Raw genomic sequence first — 9,629 nt, 5'->3', positions numbered from 1 at the left:
TTCTTTTCTCTGACTTGAGGTCAAATGTGCATTTCTAGAACAGTTTCTCAAATTCTTAATGAGTTAACACTTTTTATTGACAGAATAATACTAAAAATCCATGATTACATTGTTAGCAAGGACTGTGTTATGGTTTAAACACATTACTGACTAATCCCAAATTTATTGTAATAGAACTAATTATTTGTTCCCTGTGTACTTTGCTCTACTCACTGTAAGATGACACCTTTTTGCCTGAAGGCTTCCTATAATTTTATTTGCAGAGTTAAATTCTACATTTTATATACTTTGTTTTTGCATACTTCTCAGATGTGCTGATGGTTTCTTTGTGTAGTTCTTCCATGCTATGCAAATGTTTTAATAAAAGTAGTGTGCTGTAGAATTTTAAAACATGTGATACCTGACTAGTCAGGAGCACTGACTTCTTTTCCCTTAGGTTGTCAAATAAAAAAAAATGACAACAGCCAACACAGCAATAACCGTGCAGTGTGAATGAATCAGAATTATACCTATTTTTTTGTCAGAGCAGCACAAAATATATTTTTTGGTGTGCCGCAGAATTTTAATAGTTTTTGTGCCATGAGATAAAAAAGGTTGAAAATTGCTATTAGAGGGTTATATTACTCAACCAAAAGGTTCAGTTGGGAGCCTCACTCTTAACATTTGGGATGTATATTTTTTAGGATATTTTGTGTGGGCTGGGAACCTAATGTAATTAAGCAAATACTAAATTTTTATAATAACCTGAACTTGCATCTGTGAAGATAGTATGTCAATTAAGTGCCTGATACTGATTTTAGTATTAATTATAGCATCAACCTTCAAAATTAGTAAGATACTCATTTTAAAAAAAATCATTTTATCCTGATCTGATTGATTGGTTTTTTTGTTAATCCTCACGGCAACCCTTCAGTCTGCAGGCCGATGCTCTAACCACTAAGCCAAACCAGCTAGGATGATCCTGACCTGATTTTTGCTATAAACCTTGGTAAAAGCAGTTTATAATTCTATAAACAATGTATTTACCACTTTATTTTGGGTGGACCTCATGAGAGCCGTTTGTGTCTTATATAACAATTAGAAAATTTCACTTAAATACTGTAGTTTGTTGCAGAGTATAGGCTTTTCTGCCTTTTTTTGTGACTCAAAGGAACATTCTCACAAAATGATTCTTTATGTAAAAGAATATTCTACATGTACATTTGCTGATTTTAATATTTTGGTTTTCCTTAGTATCAGTATCTAAAAGAAAATGTTTATTTTTAAAAAATGCTTTATACCTTGTTCTAAAAGTAAGAGGTTGAATCAGGTAGCTATAGGATTCTGTCCTTGTGTTTTCCTCCACTTCAGAGATAGGATAGACTTCACTGCCCAAAAAAAGTCTGTGTGTTTTTAAAGCCAGGTATTTATTTATGTAGAGAGATTATGCTTGCCCTGATTTGGGCGATATTTAAACCACATTAAATATTTGGTGCTTTTGGTTTTTAAAATATCATTTTACAAAACAAATGCAGGTCTTGGTTTCTGATTGCGAGATCCATATTAGTGACTGTATTCATTTTCAATGTCTGCTGTAGTAATTACTACAGATTTAGTGGTTTAAAACAATATAATTTTATTCTTTTACAGTTCTTGAGGTCAGAAGCTCGAAATCAGTTTTACTGGGCTAAAATTAGGTTCCTGGTTCTTTCTAGACTAGAGCCTCCAGCGAAGAATCTGTTCTTGCCTCTTTTTGCTGGCAGCTACTGCTGGCACTCTTTGGCTTGTGGCGGCATCATTCCAGTCTGTACTTGTATAATCACATTGCCTTCTCCTTCAGTGATAGCTCTCTGCTTAATCTGGGTTTTAAAAGCTTTTCATCAGGTCCCAGGTTGGTGTGGCTCAGTTGGTTGGGCATTTTCCCCTTCACCAAAAGGTTGCTGGTTTGATTCCTGATCAGGACACATGCCCGGGTTTCAGGCTCAATCCCCAGATTGATGTTTCTCTCTCTCCCTGGCTCTCTCTCTTAAAAAAAATTAATAAAAATATTTAAAATAAATAAAAGCTTTTCATCGGCTTCGGAAACCACTGGGAAATTTAGGAGATGAGATCAAAGGTACACTTTTTTCAATCCAGTAAATAGTAATTGTAGCCAGCATTTTCTCAGCAGAAGATAAATCTGGCAATAGTGAAAACAGCCATCTCTGAGGTAAGTTCCTAGGGGAAGAGCCCGTTGGGGACATACTATCTGCTTCTCCCAGGGTTGCCGAGGACGATGCAGGCTACATAGAGCAAAACAGAAAGGGTGGCTCCTCAGCTGACCCTCTGCCTCTAGCCAGCTTTGTTGCCAGAGTTAATCTTTTGTTTTTTAAATGTGGGAGCCTGTTTGAGACACGTTAAATCCCACAATTTGATGAATTCAAAAGCCTCAATGTGAGACTATACTATTTGTGTGGACCTTTAACCATGGCATTGAAGGTAACCCTTTTGTGTTTTGGTTTGATTTGATGAAGGAAATCGGGTAAATTCTAACATCTGTAATGTGTTGGTTCCTTTAAAGTGAGAATGCTGCCACTGCAGACTTTCTAAGTGCATCCTTAGATGGGTGTGAGTGGGAAGTGCTGTTTAGTGTTTCTTAAGAAATGAGTATGCCCCATACCAGCTGGTCTGGAATCTTTAGGGCACTTAGTAAGGAAAGTAATTTTTTGCCATCAGGATTTTTCAGCCATGTTTAGCATATTCTAGACTGAGGAGCACATTTATCTGTTTGGGGGCAGTACAGATACTAAATACAGCCTTTACGTCACCACTCTTGAATCACTTGGGTTTGCTTTATTTGGGGAACTGAATCTAAAGAATTGGCAACCTCTTAATGCAACTAAAAGGGCTTCATTGTGCTGGTATTATTTAGCAAATCCCAAGGAAAAGATAAAAATAAATTTTGAACTAGGAAAGGAATCTTAGGGATCGTTGAGTTAAGCCTCTCTTTTCTCTTGTTTTACAGATTAGAAAACAAACTAAAACAACAAATCAAGGCCACAGAGATTAAATGATTGCCCAGAATTCCCATAGATAGTGCAGAACTGGGGCCTCAACGCTCTGAATGGTATGGGAGTTAATGTATGTAGAAGAGGTGAAGAAAGGAGGAAGGTTCCCTCCCATATGACTTCTCAGTGGGACCAGCACTGGGAAGGTGCATGTACCATCTGGTGGTCTCCGTTCTTAAACACCCAAGTTAGCTCGCATGTTAGGGTTCTCTAAGCCCAAAAGTGCTTCTTGGTGCTGGAGCTTAACAGCCGAGTCTCTGGTAGGTTGAGTTTAGGGTTGTGTGAAATCTATTCATCTAATAGAGTATTTGGTGTATCAGTGTGCAGTACACTAAGGGATGTTTGGGGACTTCCAAAACCCCTGATTTATTTCCAGGCATATCAATTCTGTGATTTTGGCTGATTATAAACAATCCCTTGTCCTGCTTACAATTCTAAATTTAAAAATAGGCTAGTCAGCCCTAGCAGGTTTGGTTCAGTGGTTAGACTGTCGGCCTGCATACTGAAGGGTCCTGGGTTCGATTCCAGACAAGGGCACATACCTCGGTTGCAGGCTCGATCCCCAGTCTCAGTTGGGGTGCATGCAGGAGGCAGCTGAGTGGTGTGTCTCTCTCACATCGATGTTTCGTCATCTCCCTCCCACTCTCTCTGAAAAGCAATGGAAAAAATATCCTTGGGTGAGGATTAAAAAGAAATAAAAATTGGCCAGTCATCAACTGACTGAGATCTCATCTCAGTCGGTCGCCTTTAGCTTACATCGGGGACCGTACCAGTCTGCCAGAAGCCCCACAGCGTGCCCATTCCTCCCGGGCTTCCTGTGCAACCAAGTACTAACCTGGCAGGTTTCTCAGGTCCGAGCCACATGTGCTGCTGAGTCAGCGTTGCGCGTTGCAGCTGTCACTTGGCCCTCGCCTTTTGTTTATCAAGTGATCTATCTAAAATACGAAACTCAATTTATGGTCATCTAGAGCCAGTTGGGTAAACTGAAAAACTTAGCTATTAATGCAGATGACATACTTCCTGGATGGTTTCTTTTAAAAGAAGAGTTTCTCCTGGTAATACATTTGCATCTTGTCTAGTTAAGTCAATGAAGCGTTTCAAGGACAGTATTTTGTGATCTTGGAATTAAGTTAGAAAGTAAATTTAGATCACAGCTATGTAAACAGCATGGCTCTCTGGACACTAGAAGTGAGACTCATGGAGAATAAAGGAAATGCGTTATTTGTGGCCTTAAAAGGAGGGGAATAAATCATGGAAAATGCCTCTTTGTAGATTTTCAACTTCTCCCTAAGTAAATTCGGAATATTTTACAATCTATAGTTTTAAAATTCTGTGAAGTTAAAAAATGTTAGAGATAAAGAGGCTATAAGTCTTGGCAATGACCTCTGTTGAAACATCCTTTTTGCATATTCACATTAATAAGCTTTTTCTAAGTCTACATTAATGGGTCCCTTTAGCAATCAATGAAGATTTTCCTTTGGTGCTGTATTTATGTACAGTTACTTTGAACACCGGAACATAGTTAAACGTCTCAATACAACAAGATTTAAAATAACTGGTAATGATTTGGGGAAATTGGGAAGAGAGGGACTTTTCAAGCGTTGCTTGGAGCAGCGGAAATGTGTGCTGAACACAAAACGAGCTTGTTTGTTAGTGCTGAGAGGAGCGTGTGTGAAATGCATGGGGTTCACTAATTCTGAATCAGATGCCAGCTTTCAGAGCGAGGGTAGAGACCGAGTTCTTGTTATTCTAGTTAAATGCCAGCGCCCAGGTACAGTGCAGTCCTGTGGGAAGAACCTGTCAGTAGGGAGTGGAGAGCTCAGATTTAACAGGGTAATAAGTGGAATATGACCATATTGATTGGTGTCACATTTCCGAGGCTTTGGGAGAGGTCACAGCCTGAGAAGTGTCAGAAGGAGGGGCCTCTCGAGTGTGTCTTTCTGGCCATGAAGGTTCTCCAAATCCAAGGCATTATGTCCTTTGCCACTCCTCAGACTCCACAAGATTCTAGGGTTCACCAGAACCTTAGAGCTCATTATATACTCACAGAAATAAAAATCATTACTCAGAAACAGAATGGAGTGCGAAAAGGGACCAACATTGTGGCCTGGAAATTTGATGCTGGAAGGGAGGCCAGGTGGAGGGCCATAGACAGGAATAGATTTCTCTTGATTCAAATGTTCTCTGGACTACAGGACAAGAAATTTTCATCTTGTGAGTTTCCTTTTACCTACTCTTGCCCAATGCCTGTGACACCCTATACCTACTGATAAGGACCCATCTGTACCCCCTAATCTCAGGCCCTGACACAGCCATCTGCTCCGCACAGTCTGAGATCCTCTGCCCTGGTTGTCCTGAGATCTTAAAATCAGACAACTTTAAGGTCTCTGTAGGCACCAGATTCCAGATTCTACCCACATAAGATCAAATATATTAAAATGGAGCCCCATTTCACATTAAATATAATTTTTATACTTACAACATAAATTTGAACATCTTTTTGTAATTGATTTTTAACAACTGGGCTTTCCGTTGGTTACTTAGTTTACAGTTGGCCATGGTTTCTCATCACATATTCTCTGCAAGTCCTTTGAATTGAGAAAAGCTAATTTACCAATTATTTTTAACATGAATGACATTTTTATGAATATGAAAAGAAATGTTGGTATATATTATATTTTATAGCTATTTAATTATATCAGTTTTGCAGTTCTCATATTTTAGAGCCAACATATTTTTTAACAGGTCTCAAACCTTTTTTGGGACCCCTGAAAAGTTCATAGGTCCTCATGTTTAAAATGATGTGCTTATAATTTTATAACAAACACATGCTGTAATTAGAAATATATCAAATATTGCTCAGGGAAGCCTTCCCTGACCTTGAATGTATTAGATTTGTCTATTATATGCTCTCCTAGCAAACTTCACTTCCTCTAAGAGTATTTCCATGAACTACAATTACATAATTATTTCCGTTATTACTCATCTACTATCTCCTCTGATAGCCTATTGAGTCCATTAGGGCAAGGCTGTGCTCTCTCTAGTCCCGGGCATGGCATCTGACTAGGAGTCAATAAATTTGTTAAATGAACGAGAAGAGAGTGAACCTGCATCCTCTCACAGGGATTCTGTTTCAGGATGGGGGCTTCATTGCTGTCAAGCGCCAGAGCACTGAAAACTAAAAAGCACTCTTAATAAATAGATGTCCCCCCGCCATCTTCTGTTCAGCGTATCTGCCTTTAACGGGTCTGTGCCTGCAGTGAGAGCAGCGTGGTCTTCTGCAGACACGATTTGTTCTTGGCTGCTGAGCACCTGGTTTTGGTCTCAGGCTCTTCTGGAGATCTGTGAACTACCCAATATATTTGGCAAAGTAGTGATGAATCTTTATTAACCACATAGAAATATATTGACATGTTAGTGAATATTATATTCAAATTTTAAAGGTGGCTGTATTTATTCTGGCATTCCCCCAGGAATAATCTTGTTCACCACACTTCACAAACTTAAAACTAGACCTTTAAAAAAATAATGGGTTCAATCGACTGAGCACCTAACTGGGTGTTGCCAACTGCGGTAAGCACAGTCCCGCCTTCTCCCCTTCATCCTCGTAGTTTAATGTGCGGCCACAGGAGCAGGAGCAGCGCAGGCCGAGCCCAGGCCCGGCTCCCGGGCTCGCTCGATGCGCCGGCTGAGCCGAGTCTGAGCGGGGCTGTGACTTCCTCGGAGAGCGCCTTTCATTCTCCGATGCGTGGGGCTGGGTTAGGCGGCTGTGCTGGAACGAGGCGCCTTACCCAGACAAGGCTTTCCTTTTCTTTGCAACAAGACCAGGTCAGTAATCCCGGGTTAGTGCAGCAGTTCCAGGGCCCTTCATTGGTGTCCCAGGCTCCGGCTGATCCACTGTCCCTGGGACGCGGCCTCCATTCTCAAGGCCAGTTGGCTCATGGTCACAAGAAGGCCGCTCCCCTCCAGGCTCAACACTGGGTATTAACAATCTTTTTAAAACTGCTAACTCAATGAGAGAAAAAAAAGGCATCTTTTTTTGTTTTTTTTTGTTTTGCAGTTTTTATTGAGTTGAAATCTTGTAATGTTTATTGATCGTTTAAGGTTTTTTAAAAATATGTCATTGGCAGTTTTTTCTGCTTGGCTCTACATTGTTTTTTGTTAACATCTCTGTGTACTTAGAATATTAGCCATTCGTCCTGTGATTGTTTCTTGATTTCAGGTTTTGTTTACCTTTTGAGGCTGTTTATGGAGTGCTTTTCTGTGTAGAAGTTTAAATATTTAGTCTTAGTATTTAGGCAGTCTTTATGGCCTCTGGCTTTTGAATATTTGCTCATATTATTTCACTATTTTATAGTTTTGTTTTTTACATTTAAATATTTCATCTGTAAGGTATTTTGGAATAAGAATGAATTTCATTCATTTTAACTTCATAGTTCTCTTTACGTGAAGAGGTGGGAAGAAAGGGAGGAACGTAGGATGTCAGATTGCAATTGTTTCAGAAGCTAGACGTTTTAAAAAACGGAATTAGAACAAATACTTTTGGAGGGGGTTACAGAAGGAGAAAAATCTTGAGACACACGGTTTCCCAGAAGAACAAATTCAAAAGAGTGATGTGATTAAGGATCTAATGTTTACAGAAAAAATACTGAAATGTTAAAACCCACATTTTGTATGTGTGGTATAAACATTAAGTTGTATGCCTCTAGTCTGGGAAAGAAAAGGGAAATATAAATAAAATATCCAAATTTGGTGTGTTTCAGTTTTATATAAATCATTGAAATTAAAGACATGCTATTCTCTTGCTGTAAGAAATAAAAAGTCATTTTACTTAGCGCATCTATGACAGTGCCTGAGTGCTTCTCCTGAAACGTTAATGTGTTGAAAACAACTCTGTCTCTGAGGATTAGTCTGTACATTAAGACACAGAGAAGATTAAATGTGTGGATTTAGTTTTTTTTGGTTTTTGTTTTTTGCATAACCAACAAAAGAAATTCTTACATTAGACTTCAGGTTTCCCAGCTGTCCACTTGGGTGGTTCTCGCCAGCCAAGCCCAGGAGCCAGGACCGCTGCTGGCTCAGGGACAGCAGTGATTAACTGGGAGGGCACAGTGAACACCGAACTGAAACTTGGATGGTTGATTCAAACTTTCTTCCCATGCAGGCAAGTTTTCTTTATTGCCCTAGCTGTTTTAATGAGTGATTCCATTTTTGATGAGAAAATAAGAATAACTTGATTTCCGTTTCTTATTGGTTTGTTCCATGGATCTTTTATGCCTTAGGGCACCCTGTGGAGCTTCTTTGTTTTAGCAACTAATGTTTTTCAGGGAAGTGACTCAATAGGTGAAGGAAGGTAAAAAAGTTGTTCTCGTGTTACTGGAACTAATAATTTTCCTTTGAAGCTTCTCTGTAGATAAACAGCAACAAAATGTGGTGGATGCTGTATTTGTGCAATTCTCAGTACAGCCCCTTAGAATCAGTACTCTTACCATCCCCATTTTACAGATAAGATTTACTTAAGTCCCAGAGAGGTTAGCAGCTCTTTCAGGATCACACGGCTGGCAAAGAGTGGATGCCTCCGAGATAAGGATTTTTCACCTATCATCACCTCTGAAGTGTGTTCCCAGGTGTGATCTTAACTTTTCCAATGGCTATTTTTTAAAAAAATGTCCTAAATATGGCTTTCCCTTCATTCTTTTTCCTTTACTGCTAGGGAGTGACCAATCACATCATCCTCGAGTTTTTTCCTAATCAATCAAAAGTATTTTTTTTTTCATTTCAATAATTGCTTTATTTAGTCTAAATATATCCAAAATATAATTTAAAAGTAATGAGTAGCTTTTCAATAAGTGTCTTGCTCTCCTGGCTGTCTCGCTGTGGCCTGGTGGTGTGTGAGGGAGCTGGAAGGATCCAGGCATGAGAGGAGCTTCCTGAGTTCAGGTTTCTGTTAACATGGGTTTGCAGACGCTTTGGTAGCAGTGAGGAAAGCTCTGGGGGGTTAGTCAGTGCTCCGTATTATCCACTGGTTACCCCATAGCCTGAATGCTGGGAGTAGAGAGGGGCAGAGGACCCTCTAGTGCGTGGAGATCCTGTTTTGAGCGGGAGAATCTAACCACTTCTCAAGGATCAGGGAACTTGGAATCAAGGCAGGGTCTGCATTCTCGTTGCCCCACTTTGGAGCTGTGTGCCAAACGCTTTATAGCATTTCCAATATTCAGTGTCCTTTCAACACGCTCGAGGAATCCTGGGTAGAATCAGCAGCATCCTTAGCCAGGCTGGTGGGGAGGCTGAGCTTTATCAGGCATGATACCAGGTGTCGGTCCCTAAAGGTCTAAGTCACGAGTTGGCTTCTTCATAGCAAACCTGATTGAAAGCCGCTTACTACTGTCGTAGTCCACGTGGCTTACGTTTTCTGGCTGCCTGGCACCATTTTTCTTTTTCTGAAGATTTTTATTTGATACAATTTCAACTTAGGTGTTGCAAGAGAGTGAAAAGAACTCTCCTATCCCCTCTGTCCAGATGCACCAGTTGTTTACATTTTGGCCCATTTGCTTTCTCAGATGCTTGGTCTCTGTCTCTCTCCCTCACACACACACACACACT

The sequence above is a fragment of the Miniopterus natalensis genome, chromosome 8 (assembly GCF_054644295.1).
Source record: "Miniopterus natalensis isolate mMinNat1 chromosome 8, mMinNat1.hap1, whole genome shotgun sequence".
NCBI classification, from domain to species: domain Eukaryota; kingdom Metazoa; phylum Chordata; class Mammalia; order Chiroptera; family Miniopteridae; genus Miniopterus; species Miniopterus natalensis.
This window is presented reverse-complemented; position numbering follows the sequence as displayed.